Below are 12,946 nucleotides of genomic sequence, written 5' to 3'. Positions count from 1 at the left end.
GTTCTAGTGTGAACATCTAAAGGATGTTCAACTTTAAAAAAAAAATAAATCTACATTCACATCAAGCTGATGGGATCCCTTTAGAGTGAAGACACATATGTAAAGTCAGCTGAAATTATAACACTACTGAAAAGGATATGGCAGGAACAGAAGGATAAAAGTGAATACACGGGACACAAGCAAGAGGCATAATACTGGAAATACAGTATTATAGACACTTTGAAACATAATGAGTGAAGATTTTTTTATCATGTAAGGGTAAGGAAAACCTTGTTAAATCAAAAACCTCATACTTAAAGCTAATAGCAACACTGTTCTTCACCAAGCATTTCGGAATCTGCTACAAAATATCACTGAGACAAGGAGATCAGTAAGATTCAAGCAAGAAGTGCAGCTATGCACCTATTCACATCACTAATTATGACAAAATTTTACTAACTGAGACAGAAAGATGTATTAAAAAAATAAAAAAAAACCACAAAGCCAGAATAATTCCATACGTTCAAAACAATCACCTCAACACTGTGGAAAAGTAAACATATTTCTGGACAAATGATGCACACTTAGAAGTGGGACAGTAACAGGGGAAGAACATCAAATGTTCCCACTTTGTATTTGGCTAGTTATGAGGAAGCATGCAGTATTTTTGTACATAATATTACACCCACTATGTGAACAACAAAAATGCTTCATTATTCATTCTAAAAAAATGCTTCCTTTTAGAAGAAGTTTCAAGTGCCAGCTTCTTCATTACCACATCCCAACAGTCTTTGCTTACTGAGATTGATCCCACACTGTTTAAATCACTAGGAGTTCCTTCCAGGGACTTCAAGGGAAACAGTATCAGGACCAAAGTCTATGAGTAGAATACGTTAACAAAACCAAAAATCAAATAACCAGCAAGACATACAGGCAACATGCAGCGAGGAAACATATGTGAGGCATAAGTGAAAGCTTTTATTGGTATATGAAAGCATTTTCATGAGCTTTTGCCACCGTAACCCTCATGCTTCCTGTACTTATCCACGGTTTTTTTGTCACCTCTTGCTGTGCACTGTCTAAGTTATAAGATTCTGGTGGCATGTTCATTTTAATCACCTGTGAGGCATCATACACTCTTGTGGCACTGAAGTGAATAAATAACACGACGTCTTTTATTTTGAGAAGTCACAACTAACTGCTCTTAGTCATGATGTACGTTCTACTCACTCAAATAACAGACAGCCTCAAATCAATGCAGTCCTTCACTTCAAAGGTGAAATATTAAAAAATACATGTATTTTAAAAGATCCTATGCATCATCCTAAAGCTTTTGACAGTCTCCAAGTGCATAAATTCACAAAACACCATGCCTAAAACCTGGCATGCTGTTTTGTTCTCTAGCTGGCATGCTACTTTGTCCTCCTCACAGTCTGCCTGCCACACAGTTTGTGCTTTGCAGCAGCACTGAGACCCATTTCTGAAGTTACATGGAGCAAATGGATGACATCTTAGTTCCCCTATTCCCTGCCTTCATTATCTGCACAAAGGCTGGAAGTTCTGCCTCAGAATATGCTGCTCCTGAAACACTGTCAGATGATTTAGGGTAGGTTTGGCAGACAATGGTTTCTGAAGTTACATCAGCCTAGGTCTGTGCAGTAATTTATATACTGCTAAGATCTAATTAAGTCCATGTATTATTTCATACATGTTTTATTGCTAGCTTTTCTTGTGGAATGATCTTACATGAAATGTATGATACAATACCAGAACTCACTAAAATCAGGAGACAGACATGATCTATCAAAAACCTAAAGAATACTTGGGATACTAACTTAGGATGTCATGTCAGAACACTAATTCCTGGCATGAGAAAATTTAGGCAGGAAGCTTCTGTGAAATATTTTAATATTTTCTTTACTAGATACCAAAAATTTATAAGAGGTAACAAAGGGTAAAACAGTTCTGGAACAGGCCCTAAGCTTTCCAGTGTTTTCAGACTACAGGCAGAGGACTGATGACAGATCACTATCACTCTGGCACCCGCCACTGCTTGGCAGAGCTGGGATGCCACATGGCATAGATATAACATGCATTGTATAGTAGTTCTAAACATAAACGTTTTAAAGATATTTAAAGCTATTAGTAGGACAACAAGAGGACAACAGAAGGCTGGTCTTACTACTACCTCTGCTACATCCCTGCTGTATTCTCTTCTTACACCAGTCTAGCAAATTTGCACATGAACAGTTATGCAGGGGTTTTTAATATAAAGAAATTATGTACAGATAAGGTTTGCAATAAAGCTCATCATTCATTCCTCCTTGCTAGTCTCTTTATTACCCTCATTAATATTGCTTTTCTGCCTACAGACCTGTGCCTCCAAGTGCTTCCTCAATTTCTCTCACCTGAATAGGACCATGAGACTTATCTCAAGGGTAATATTAAGTATGTTCACATATTTCCAGGATTTTTATGTATGTATCTAGTCTCTGACTTGCAGAGATCATAACTGGACTTTTAACTGTCCTTCTCTGGGAATCAAAGAAATGCATAATTTGCCTGGACTGGTGATAACACTTCAGCCTATTTAAGTGCATTCACAATGCTTGGTAGCAGAAGTTTTATTAAAAGACACTCTTGGGAATCCATACAGTTAAAATTCCACTGAAGCCACCATATCTGAACAGCCCCCGAGATTTTATAAACACCATGCACATTAAAGAGAGATGTGTATTAAAGACTGCATCTTTAGGGTGTCATAATATCCTGAAATAAGAACAAATGAACTCTTAGCTAAAAAACTACCCAGACAAAAAATGAACTACTAGCAGCGGGGAAAGATAATTATTGTTTCCCTCTGTTTAAAGAAAAAAAAAAAACCAACAAAAGAAAAAGCATACAAGAAGAGCCATTTCACAACTATTTAGCTAGATCTGGAATTTGAGAAATAAAAAAGTGTCAGTTGATGAATTACAAGCTTAATTACATCTGGGATAAGACATTTTAGAACCCATAGGAAAATGATTTGCTGAATGTCAGCACGCTCAGATGCCCACCAGCGAGCAGTCCCTCCTCTATTCCAGGGTTTCAGTGAAGACAACATACATGTCAACCACAGTAGAAGAAACACAAACTAATGAAACTGTGCATAAGCTATAATTACACTGTCTCAGTGAATGGCACTTGGGGTATTGTGAACAGATTGTACATGTTACTTCACACAGGGCTTAATGAAGCATTCTCTGTTCTACAAACTTCACCTCTTGATTTAATTAACCTTAATACCTATACATGCACTACCTACCAATCATAAACGTTGGAAAACCCTTAAATCAACTACAATGCTTTTGAACTACATTAGAAAAGTAACAGAGGTTTGGTTTGTGTTCAGTTTGGCAGCTCATATGTGAACAGCAAGCAAACTGTAAGGTTCTTAGATGACAAAAACTCACATGGCGAATTTGGCCCTAAATCAGCTCTCCCAAACATAACATCTAATCCTTTAAATGAAATTGCAACAAAGCAGAATGGATTCATTCACAACAATAAAAACCGACCAAGATTTTACTAGAAGAGAAATAAACACGAAAATAATTTAGGAGGGCTACCTATTACAAGACTTATGGATATTAAAACATTCTGTTTTGCAGAACAAATTAGATGTCTAGCTCACATCTCAAGTTTGTAGGCATGGCTTTGCACAATACAAATATATAAAACTGCATCATTTTCACCAGCTCTTAAAAATGGAAAGGACACTCATCATTGTTGTCTCAAATGTAAAAATCATCATCTCACAGAGCACAGCAGTTAATCTTTTACAAGTTTAGGACAAAGCGGGCTGCTTACAGCCACTCTGTATATCTCCTGTTAGCCTGCATCTTCTTGTTCTGCTGTACCATTTCATAATTTCCTTCTGTATGAGTATGAATTCTTGCTCAGACCCTAGCACTCAAGGACAAATGCAAAGGGAAACTGTCTACTCTCCTGGTGGAAGCAAACCGAAGAGGCAGGGAAACAGTAAACCCCCATTTCACAGTTCTCTGCTAATGAAGGCTGCCCCCTTACTTTGAAGGAACAAAGAAAAAGAACTGCACCGTAGAAAGGCACCTCAACGGCACAGGAGCTACGGGGGCTACTCCTGGCAGGTAGGGTTCAGCTGAATTTCGTTCATGAAGACTCAGTAGCTGTGTAAACGGTAAAGCAAAATTGACACACTTTCTCTGTTTCCCTTCCCCCAGGATTAAAGTTTGCATAACATACTTAATATTTTATTTCATTAAAAAATCAAGTTGAAATTACTTAATGCTCAAATTAGAAAAACACTCAGGATTGATTTAGAGAATACAAGCTGCATTGGAGAAATATTAGTAAATTCCACACAACAACAAAGAGCAAGTGAAAGCTGCAGAGATAATTTATGTGAATCTCTGAAGTAATTTTAATAGTACCTCTCATAAAAAATTAATCTGTAAAAGTTAGTAAGCATGACACAGAGGAGGAGAACCAGTGGACTGGATAGAAGTTGGCTAAGGGATAAAAGGGAAAGTTTGCCAGGCACAGAAAATGAGGATTCTGTTTGCATTTTAAAATTTTTCATCCAGCTCTAAAGACTTACATTACAAGCAAAAAGAAGTACAAAGGCCTCCCTACAAGCCTATGAAGGAACACGATTGTTACTTTAAAAAGAACAAAACCAAAACCACACAGAATAAAGCAGAAAAAAAAATCAACAAAATGTAACAACATTTATGGTTACATTTGTCACTCCAGAAGAGAGATTTCAAGGAGGAAGCAGAAACCTGTGTAATAGAGGCCATAAAGCAGGATTTTAAATTAACTGAGAATTCAGCCAACCTTGACAACTTAAACAGAAGGTACCAGATCTGTCCTTTTCCTTCACTGGAGCTACGCTATTCAGTTCACATGAGAATCTCAACCAATGTCAATGTCATTTTGGCATAAAGGATAATAATAATTGTATTTATGATATATCCCTCTAAGGCAGCATGCGAGATCACTCAAGCAAGTTAAAATATGCCATAATACATGAAAACGTTTAATATATTTTTAATCTGTACTTAGTATTTCTGACTTCAGTAGAAAATGTGCAGCTCCTGTAAAGCAATATAGTGTTTTGTCTCATACCGCTCTATTGGATAGTTAAAAAAAAACAACTACGTTGCTCAATAAAATAACAAGAGGAGTAGCTAAGCATGCTTGCTTACCTCACTACACTGCTGTTAGCTACTGAAGGGCCAGGCTTCACCTTTGTTATTCTCTCCCTAACTTAGTTCTTGGGGTCTGGCTGCATGGTAGTAATTTGAACTTCAAGATACCAAGACAGAAAGAAATACTGTGATCCCACAAAGTGCCACACTCCACTGAGACCAGGGATACAGAGCATGACAAATGACAGTGCAACTGGTGATGAACAGTAGGGAGAGAATTTGGTATGGGATATGCTTAGAGCTGCTGTCTTGGTACCACAGATCCTATCAGCAGATTGTCCATCACTACCCAGGCTGGGGGCTCAGCCAACAGGGATGCTCACCTTCAGCAGGGATGCTGAAGGTCCCAGTTGAGCTTTTCCTCTCACCTGGTAGAAAGCAAAATTGGAACCAGTGCCTTCCAACTCCCCTGGGCTAAGCCTGAAACTAAACTCTCAGTTTACAAAGTGCCTCAACACAGGTAGGGTGCCCACCTGCCTCCTGCCATTTTCTCCTCCTCTTCTACAGCATTACCAAACAAGATGGACACACACAAGTCATCTCCACACAGAGCTGAGCATAAGCTCAGGGAATTCACTGAGAATCTGAACAAATCTAAAGCTCAGGATGCTCCATAGATACAGTCAGAGTTTGAGTCCATTTCAACCAGAATTAAGTCAGAATTGGGTGACTTTAGGCCAAGGCACTTATTACTTGCATACTTAAGTGCTCTGGGATCTTGTGTTTCAAAACAGAAGCAGCACCACATTTTTTTTGAAACATCTACATGCTATGTGGTACAGGCATCCCGTTCTTTGAGATTTAGACAGCAGCACAGACCCATTAACTGGGTATGCACCAAAGAGGACTAAAAAGCAATACATTATTGAGAACTTAGCAATTCTGGAAGCCACATGGCATCAGCTGATCTTTTGGGAATGTGTCCTCCTTACACAATGACTCACAAACTCCCCTCACGATACTTCACATGAAGTGGAGTTTGTGTGAAGGTCACTGCTACCCAATGGAGAAGGCAAGGCTGCTGCTACCACCTTACACTCCAAGACTTGTCACCAGATATTCCCAACTCAAAGGGCAGTACGAGCAGCCAGGCTGCCATAGCAGGGACCTGGCCGTGTGGCACAGTTTGCCACAATATCCTTCACTGCTGTAGCCTGTACACTAACACAACTAAGAATAGTCCTGGAAGATCTAAAAAATCAAGGAAATGGTCAAAACATGGTGAAAAGCATTCTTGTTCAAACCGTTATTTACAGACTTGAGAAAGTAGCTATAGATTTTACAAACATGAGCATGCAGATGTAGTTTCCTTAGGGTGACCACTTCCCTGAGCGTTTGAAGTTCCTATATTGTCTGGAACAGTGACAGAATAATACAAAGGGTATAATCCTGGATTTATAAGAATTTTGAACTGAACAGGTAGAGAATTAGGTTCATGGCAATTTTAACACCCTCAGATACTGGTAGTGCAAGGAACTGTCCTGGGCAGCACACTGGGTTTGTTAATGTAAAGACAGTGTAAATTTTTAACAGTCAGGACAGTGGCATCTCTTATTTTTTACAAAATAAAACTCTAGATGAACAACATGCCAGAATTCACATACCCTACAAAACACCTTGGTCTTCTGGGTCTATAATCAGACCATTCTTCAAAGTCCAAAGTTATAAACTAATTTATGGTCCCAGTTCACTTGTACTTGCTACTATAGCAAACCTTAAAGCCAGTGAGGCTGATACCTGACTTCACAGTAAGGGCTTTTCACAGCCTTGACTAAAGCCTTTTTTCACCCTTACTGGTACTATTATAGATTTTATTCAGTAATTAAACCTAGGTTTCCCCTTCTTGCTGTTGTTGACAACAATGAGAGGTGACAGAAACACCAGGTGCTTTGTTTTTCCTGAGACTCTGAAAAATTAGAGGTTGGTGAATTAAAGAGTCTTCTATTTGCTTGTGTACCATAACAATAAATGAACCTTGATCTGCAAAAGCCAAATCTGTATTATATGCATTGCTTCAGAGTGCAACTGACTGGAAACATTTTTACTCTGGTCTGCAATTTGAGAATACAGTGCAGAGCAGAATAAAGCCATAGACTTGGAAAAGCTATTTATACTGCATATGCCCGAAGGAGATATAGCTAATAACTAATTCATTTCACATCACACATTTGAATGCAATATGAAAACTTCCCAGTTTCTTATCAGCACAGGAGAAAAGACCCCACTGTGGCTTTCTTTAAAATAATTAAGGATTCTTTACCAAAATATTTTAATCAAACTAAGTCTCCACAGCAGTATTTTCTTTCCCTGCCTTATATCTATTTCCTGAAGAGGTCCATACCTATTATTTGATAAAAGCATTTCACTACATAGCAGTTTCCCAAGCTATTAAGAATGCTGCTCATTTTCCTAGATAACAAATTTTTTATCAAGTAGTTTTCTACAAGCTGGATTAAAATCCAATATATTATTGGTCATATCAGTAGGAAAAAAATGGGAAAATCTGCTAAAAAATTCGGTGAGCAATGCAACTGTAATATCTGCATATGATAGCTTTTGAGTTCACTTAGTTTTTTGTTGTAGGGAAAAGCTAAGTATTATTCCATGGAGTAAATTGCTGAATATTTTATTACAAATTATTAAGAATTAAGTAACAGATAAGAAAGATAAGGATTTGTAGTACTTGAGAGACAGCAATAAGCACATTGAGCTTCTATTCTGCTGCAGACACAAAGCAGCAAGCTGGCACAATGCTCAGTGCAGTGACAGCCTTCTCATTTGTCCACACCAACAATTTGTTATCCTTCGCTTTTCTTCCACACGCTGACACCAGGTGTTATAACAGCTTGACTCAAGGAGAGTGTCCTAAGAACAGTGTGGTTTCAGCCAATACTGGTGCCAAGGCGGCATCATAAATAAGCTGGCAGGGGAGGCTGTGAGGAGCCCCAGCTGGTACTCCCCAGGAGCTACTATTGCCATGGGACTCTGCTAACTCTGATAGAAGAATAAGGGCCCTTGTGGACAAAAAAGAAGAAAAAAAGTCCAAAAAACCCCCTACCAATGCCCTAGATTACCCTATGGCTCAAAGACTTAGCAAACAATGACCTACTATTTAACCTGGGCCTTCTGTTACTTCTTAATTAAAAGGCAAGTTTTTGTTAACAGGTTTTATGCTTAAATTGGAATTAATTTCTATATGAAACAATGTGAATGAATTCCACCAGTTTGTAATTCATAGCCCCTAGGGCCCCTAGTTTTTACTGAGTAGCATGACAATATCCTAATTTTACTTCTACCACAGCAGAAGCAGCATGAAAATTATTTATAATACATGTTAAACATAAACTACAACTAGATATTGTGAGCGTACACCCAAATAAGCATATTCTGAATCTCTAACTAAATTTAACAGAAAGAATGCAGATCTCCTTCAATAACTCTTTTAGGGTTTAGGGATTTTCCCCTTTAGCATAATATTCTGATAGCATTAGGAAGCACAGCTCAGTGACTGGTGAACATCCATTTCCAGAATGAGACCTTTTATAGAGTGTAAAAGGATACACTACTTTGTGTGTGTGCATTGATTTTGTTCAGGAAATGGAGAGAAGCTGACCTGAGGTTTGCTCAGTTTCAGGCTGAGGGAAGGCTTCTGGTTTGTTGCAGGTTTTTTTTATTCTGTTCTCACTTTTGCTGTTTGTTCATTTAATTTCATTATATTTACTTTATTTTGTGTTTATTGACCATGTGTTTTAGTTTGAATCACTGTATTATTCAGAAAAGAAATATGTCCCCATTTCAGAGTAATCGAGCAACAATATATTAACTACTAAGATTACCAAAGTAAACTATCTAAATTATAAAATAGCAGATAACAAAATGTTGCAAAGTGTAGTTATAAAAGGGTTTAAAAACAACTACTCTGCAAAATAGCATCAGCTGCTCACTTTTTCAGATTCTACTCTGAGCTAGAGCAGGTCCAGACTACAGGCAACAAAAGAACATGCAAAGACTCTACACAACTTCTGAAGACAGAAATGAGTGTAGCTGTTTAGATTTCCAAATATATTAATATAAGGATACAACACAAGCTATCGAAAGCCATTGCTGCTTTTTAATTTTTGCTCACACAATATTTGAAACTTTGAAGAGCAAATGTGCTACCTCATCATAATATTAACTCTTCAATCATGACTTTTCCCATCAACTAAGTGGCAGATAACTATTTTTATGCTAATATTTAAAATAATCTTTATTAATTGCTGCCCCAATGTAAATGGCTTCATTACATACATAAGTAAAGAAATAAAACCCAAAGAGAAAAGAGGAAAACACTAAAATGAAATAAGTAATACTATACTGGATATAAGCCTTTCTGTGTTTTCTCAAAAGGTCAGAATTATCTATTTTCCCAAGGAAACTCCAAGTATTTCACTTTTAACTTTTATAACAAAGGGACAGTGCGAAGTGTGTAAGTTACCAGAAATGTAAATTCACTAGTTATCAAACCTGTCCATTTTAATGGCAAATAACATAGCACTGTATAATCAAAGACATGTGACAGCACATCAGGTTTTTGGAATCTTTGAATATATACTATGACACTGCTTGAGTCAGCACCATCTCCATAACACAGAAAAGTGAAAATGCCTTTTACAAGAGCAAGAACAGAAGGCAAAGAAGTGATCTCCTTCTGAGGTTTATTTATAACCACTCCCTGCAAGGGAACACGGATACTGATCATCCTGTCTCCCAATGATGTACCAATACAGCATGCTGATGTGCCAGTACATCAACTTGTCAGGAGCAGCCAGAGCAGCATTAAATAGCAGCAAGGGTTCAGTGATGTTACAGTGCTGAGTTCACATAAAAGTTCACATCAGTTTGCTTGTGCTGAAGAAGGAGTGCTTCAGCTGCTATCCATGTTTGTTGTGTTTTCAGACGGGCATGTGGGGAGGTAACAAAAGCAAACACCATGGAACACTGAATCATATTCACTCCTTGTATAGAGCAGGGCAGAATAACACCAAAAAGCTTTTCTCTCCTCCACTCTTCCTTCATTTTAAGGTCTGTCTCACTGTGTGTGTACTACATTGGTACAACCAGTCCACTCCCAAACCAACTTAGAGATTTCTTCTACCGAGCATTTGAAACCTGCATCCTCTCCTACTTGCTTTCCATGATATTCATCCTCAGCACTTTGTGCTGAAGAATTGGTGCTGATAGAATGGTCTGTATATCATCATGTTCTAACTCCAGCTAGATTCTACCTGGAGCATCTGGAGTTTCATTTTAAAAGGCTTAGTTATATATGACGACCTTTCAAATAAAGCAAGAGTTTTTGAGTCAAGCTCTCAAAAACAATGACAGGAGAAACTCATTTGCTATTACTATTTTTCAAGATACCTTTCTATACATTTAATTGATTCACTGAGTGACTACCAAGCTAAAGTAAAATCAGCTTGTGATTATACATCTGAATACAAAAACAGATTATAGATTCCAACTTTTCAGTACTTGACTTCACTAAACACATTTTTCATTTAACATTAGAAATGTCTCTGGGTCTGATACTTCTAAATTCTCTGACTATGAAATTCCTTTCATATATTATCTGGATTTTAAAACCATCTCCAGCATTTTACTACTGTTGTAATACTATCTATGCTAACAGAATTCTGTCATGCTCTAGTCTTGTTGCAATGAGGGGTTAAGGTGAGCATTTATCGGGGTTGGAGGATAGCCTGTCCACATCCTGCACTTCCACAGCAGGCATTAAACTCCAGAGCCTTATTCCAAAGCATATGGTTTGATCTAATTTTCTTTGCCAGCTCCCAGATATTTCCACTTTTTCTCTTGAGAAGGAACCTTTCTCAAGGCCTTTTCTGTTCAGAAATTATTTTGTTGGCAGTCAGATCATAAATAAAGACAGAAGCACAATATTTTATAACCTAAAACTACCATTAAACACCATCAGAATTTTGCAGAACAAAATGAATGAATTTATCTCTCCCACCTTCTAGGGGGGGTGGAACTAGATGATCTTTAAGGTTCTTTCCAACCCAAACCTTTCCATGATTCTATGATTCAAATGCTCTGACCCGCCCAGATGCAGAATAGATAGATATACAACAGATATAAAGACTAATCACAAAACCCTGGCAGTGGACAAGAAAGGGAAGCATTTGACACAGACCACTATAGCCAGCATGTCATCATAGACAGCATCACAAAAAAGATCTACTCATCTTCCTGTTCCACTAATGATACACATAAAAATTACCAATTATCTGTTTGCCAAAGGTATGACCTGTCAATTGAAAAGATAGACATACCTTAAATTATTTGCTGTATTGCACAAATTAAACAGGAGAATTATGGGAACCTATCATTAACCTCTCAGCAGGAACATATATTTTAAAACAACTACATTCAAAAGGAAAATCATCTAAAGACCAATTTTGCAAGGCTGAACACCAGTGGCATCTATTCTCTAAATCTAACATTCTTTTGCCAGACAACAGAAAACAGATGCTATGTAGATACTTCAAAGCCACATATAACTCACAAATTGCACGTGACCTACAGAATTCTTTGTTGTGATCATCAGCTGATGGTTTAGACCATGGCTGGTACAGGATCTCCCTTAGCAAGACCTGGACATTCACCGGGGGCCAAACGTGCCAGCCAATATGAGCTTGCAACCATTCACTGCAGAACCCAGATGCTCTCCCAAGTCCTTAGTGCACTAGGGAGAAGCCACCAGAAGGGGTTGTCTCTGGGCACACCACCAAAGTAAGGATAAAGCTCAGCATCTGAAGGTGGAGGCAGCGAACAGCTGCAGCCCACCAGGTACCACGAAGGAACTGCATGCAGAAAGTACTCCCCCCATCTCTGGGCAAGACAAGACAGCTTCGAAGACTTTCAACTTAATATCTAAATGATGTAAAAATCAAAACTGTAATAGTCTTTGGGCAACTGGATTAATATTCAACCAATGTCATGCTCATATAAGACAATTTAAAAATCCTGCCTAATCAGTCTTAATTTTTAGATGTTATGGATGATCCAAGAAGAGCAATATTGGATATCAAAATCTTTTAAAACGTGAACCAACAGCACCACTTCAAAACCACCTTGAAACTCGTAAAATTCTGTATTTTTAAAGTTATGTCCCTTACAGTTCAGAAAAGACACAGGCAGGAGACAGAAGATTTTCCCATCTAAAACAAAAAAGCAAAGAGAAGTTCTGACCTCAAAAAGCAGCCAGTTGACACCGAGATTGCTTGCTCATTCCAACAGCTAGCTGAGATACCAGAGCAGATATAAAGAAACCTCATTATTAACTATCATTTATTGATCCATTTTTTCTTTTGATAATAGAGCTGTTATTTTATAGTCAAAATCTATGCTTTGTTAGAACACAGTCTATTTTCATTTTATGACTGCTGTATTTAAAATGAAAGTATGTGTAAAAAAAGAAGTGGAGTTTTGGTTTAGGTTTTCACTTTTTTTTTCTTTTCCACAAGTAGTTAAAACCAAATAAAGTTGAGCTGCCAACAGTCCCACTGTCTACCTGCCACTGAAGGCAAGTTTGTGAATCTCAGGAGAGGGTGAGTTCCCCACCAAGCTGCAGACTCGTAAGGAGATGTCAACATCAAATGCCAGAGTCAGGCCAGAAGTCTCTTTTCAATTAGTTTTTTTTTGAGAGTACTGATGAAAAGATAGTCCACAAG

General features: G+C 37.8%; 1 protein-coding gene across 9 annotated transcripts in view; it reads right to left on the bottom strand.

The window, feature by feature from the left end:
* Nucleotides 1-12,946, bottom strand: part of PPP2R2C (protein phosphatase 2 regulatory subunit Bgamma) — a 191,069-nt gene that overhangs the window by 75,645 nt on the left and 102,478 nt on the right. The gene's annotated exons all lie outside the window — the stretch shown is intronic.

Source organism: Chiroxiphia lanceolata, chromosome 4, assembly GCF_009829145.1.
Source record: "Chiroxiphia lanceolata isolate bChiLan1 chromosome 4, bChiLan1.pri, whole genome shotgun sequence".
Taxonomy (NCBI): Eukaryota; Metazoa; Chordata; class Aves; order Passeriformes; family Pipridae; genus Chiroxiphia; species Chiroxiphia lanceolata.
This window is presented reverse-complemented; position numbering and strand designations above follow the sequence as displayed.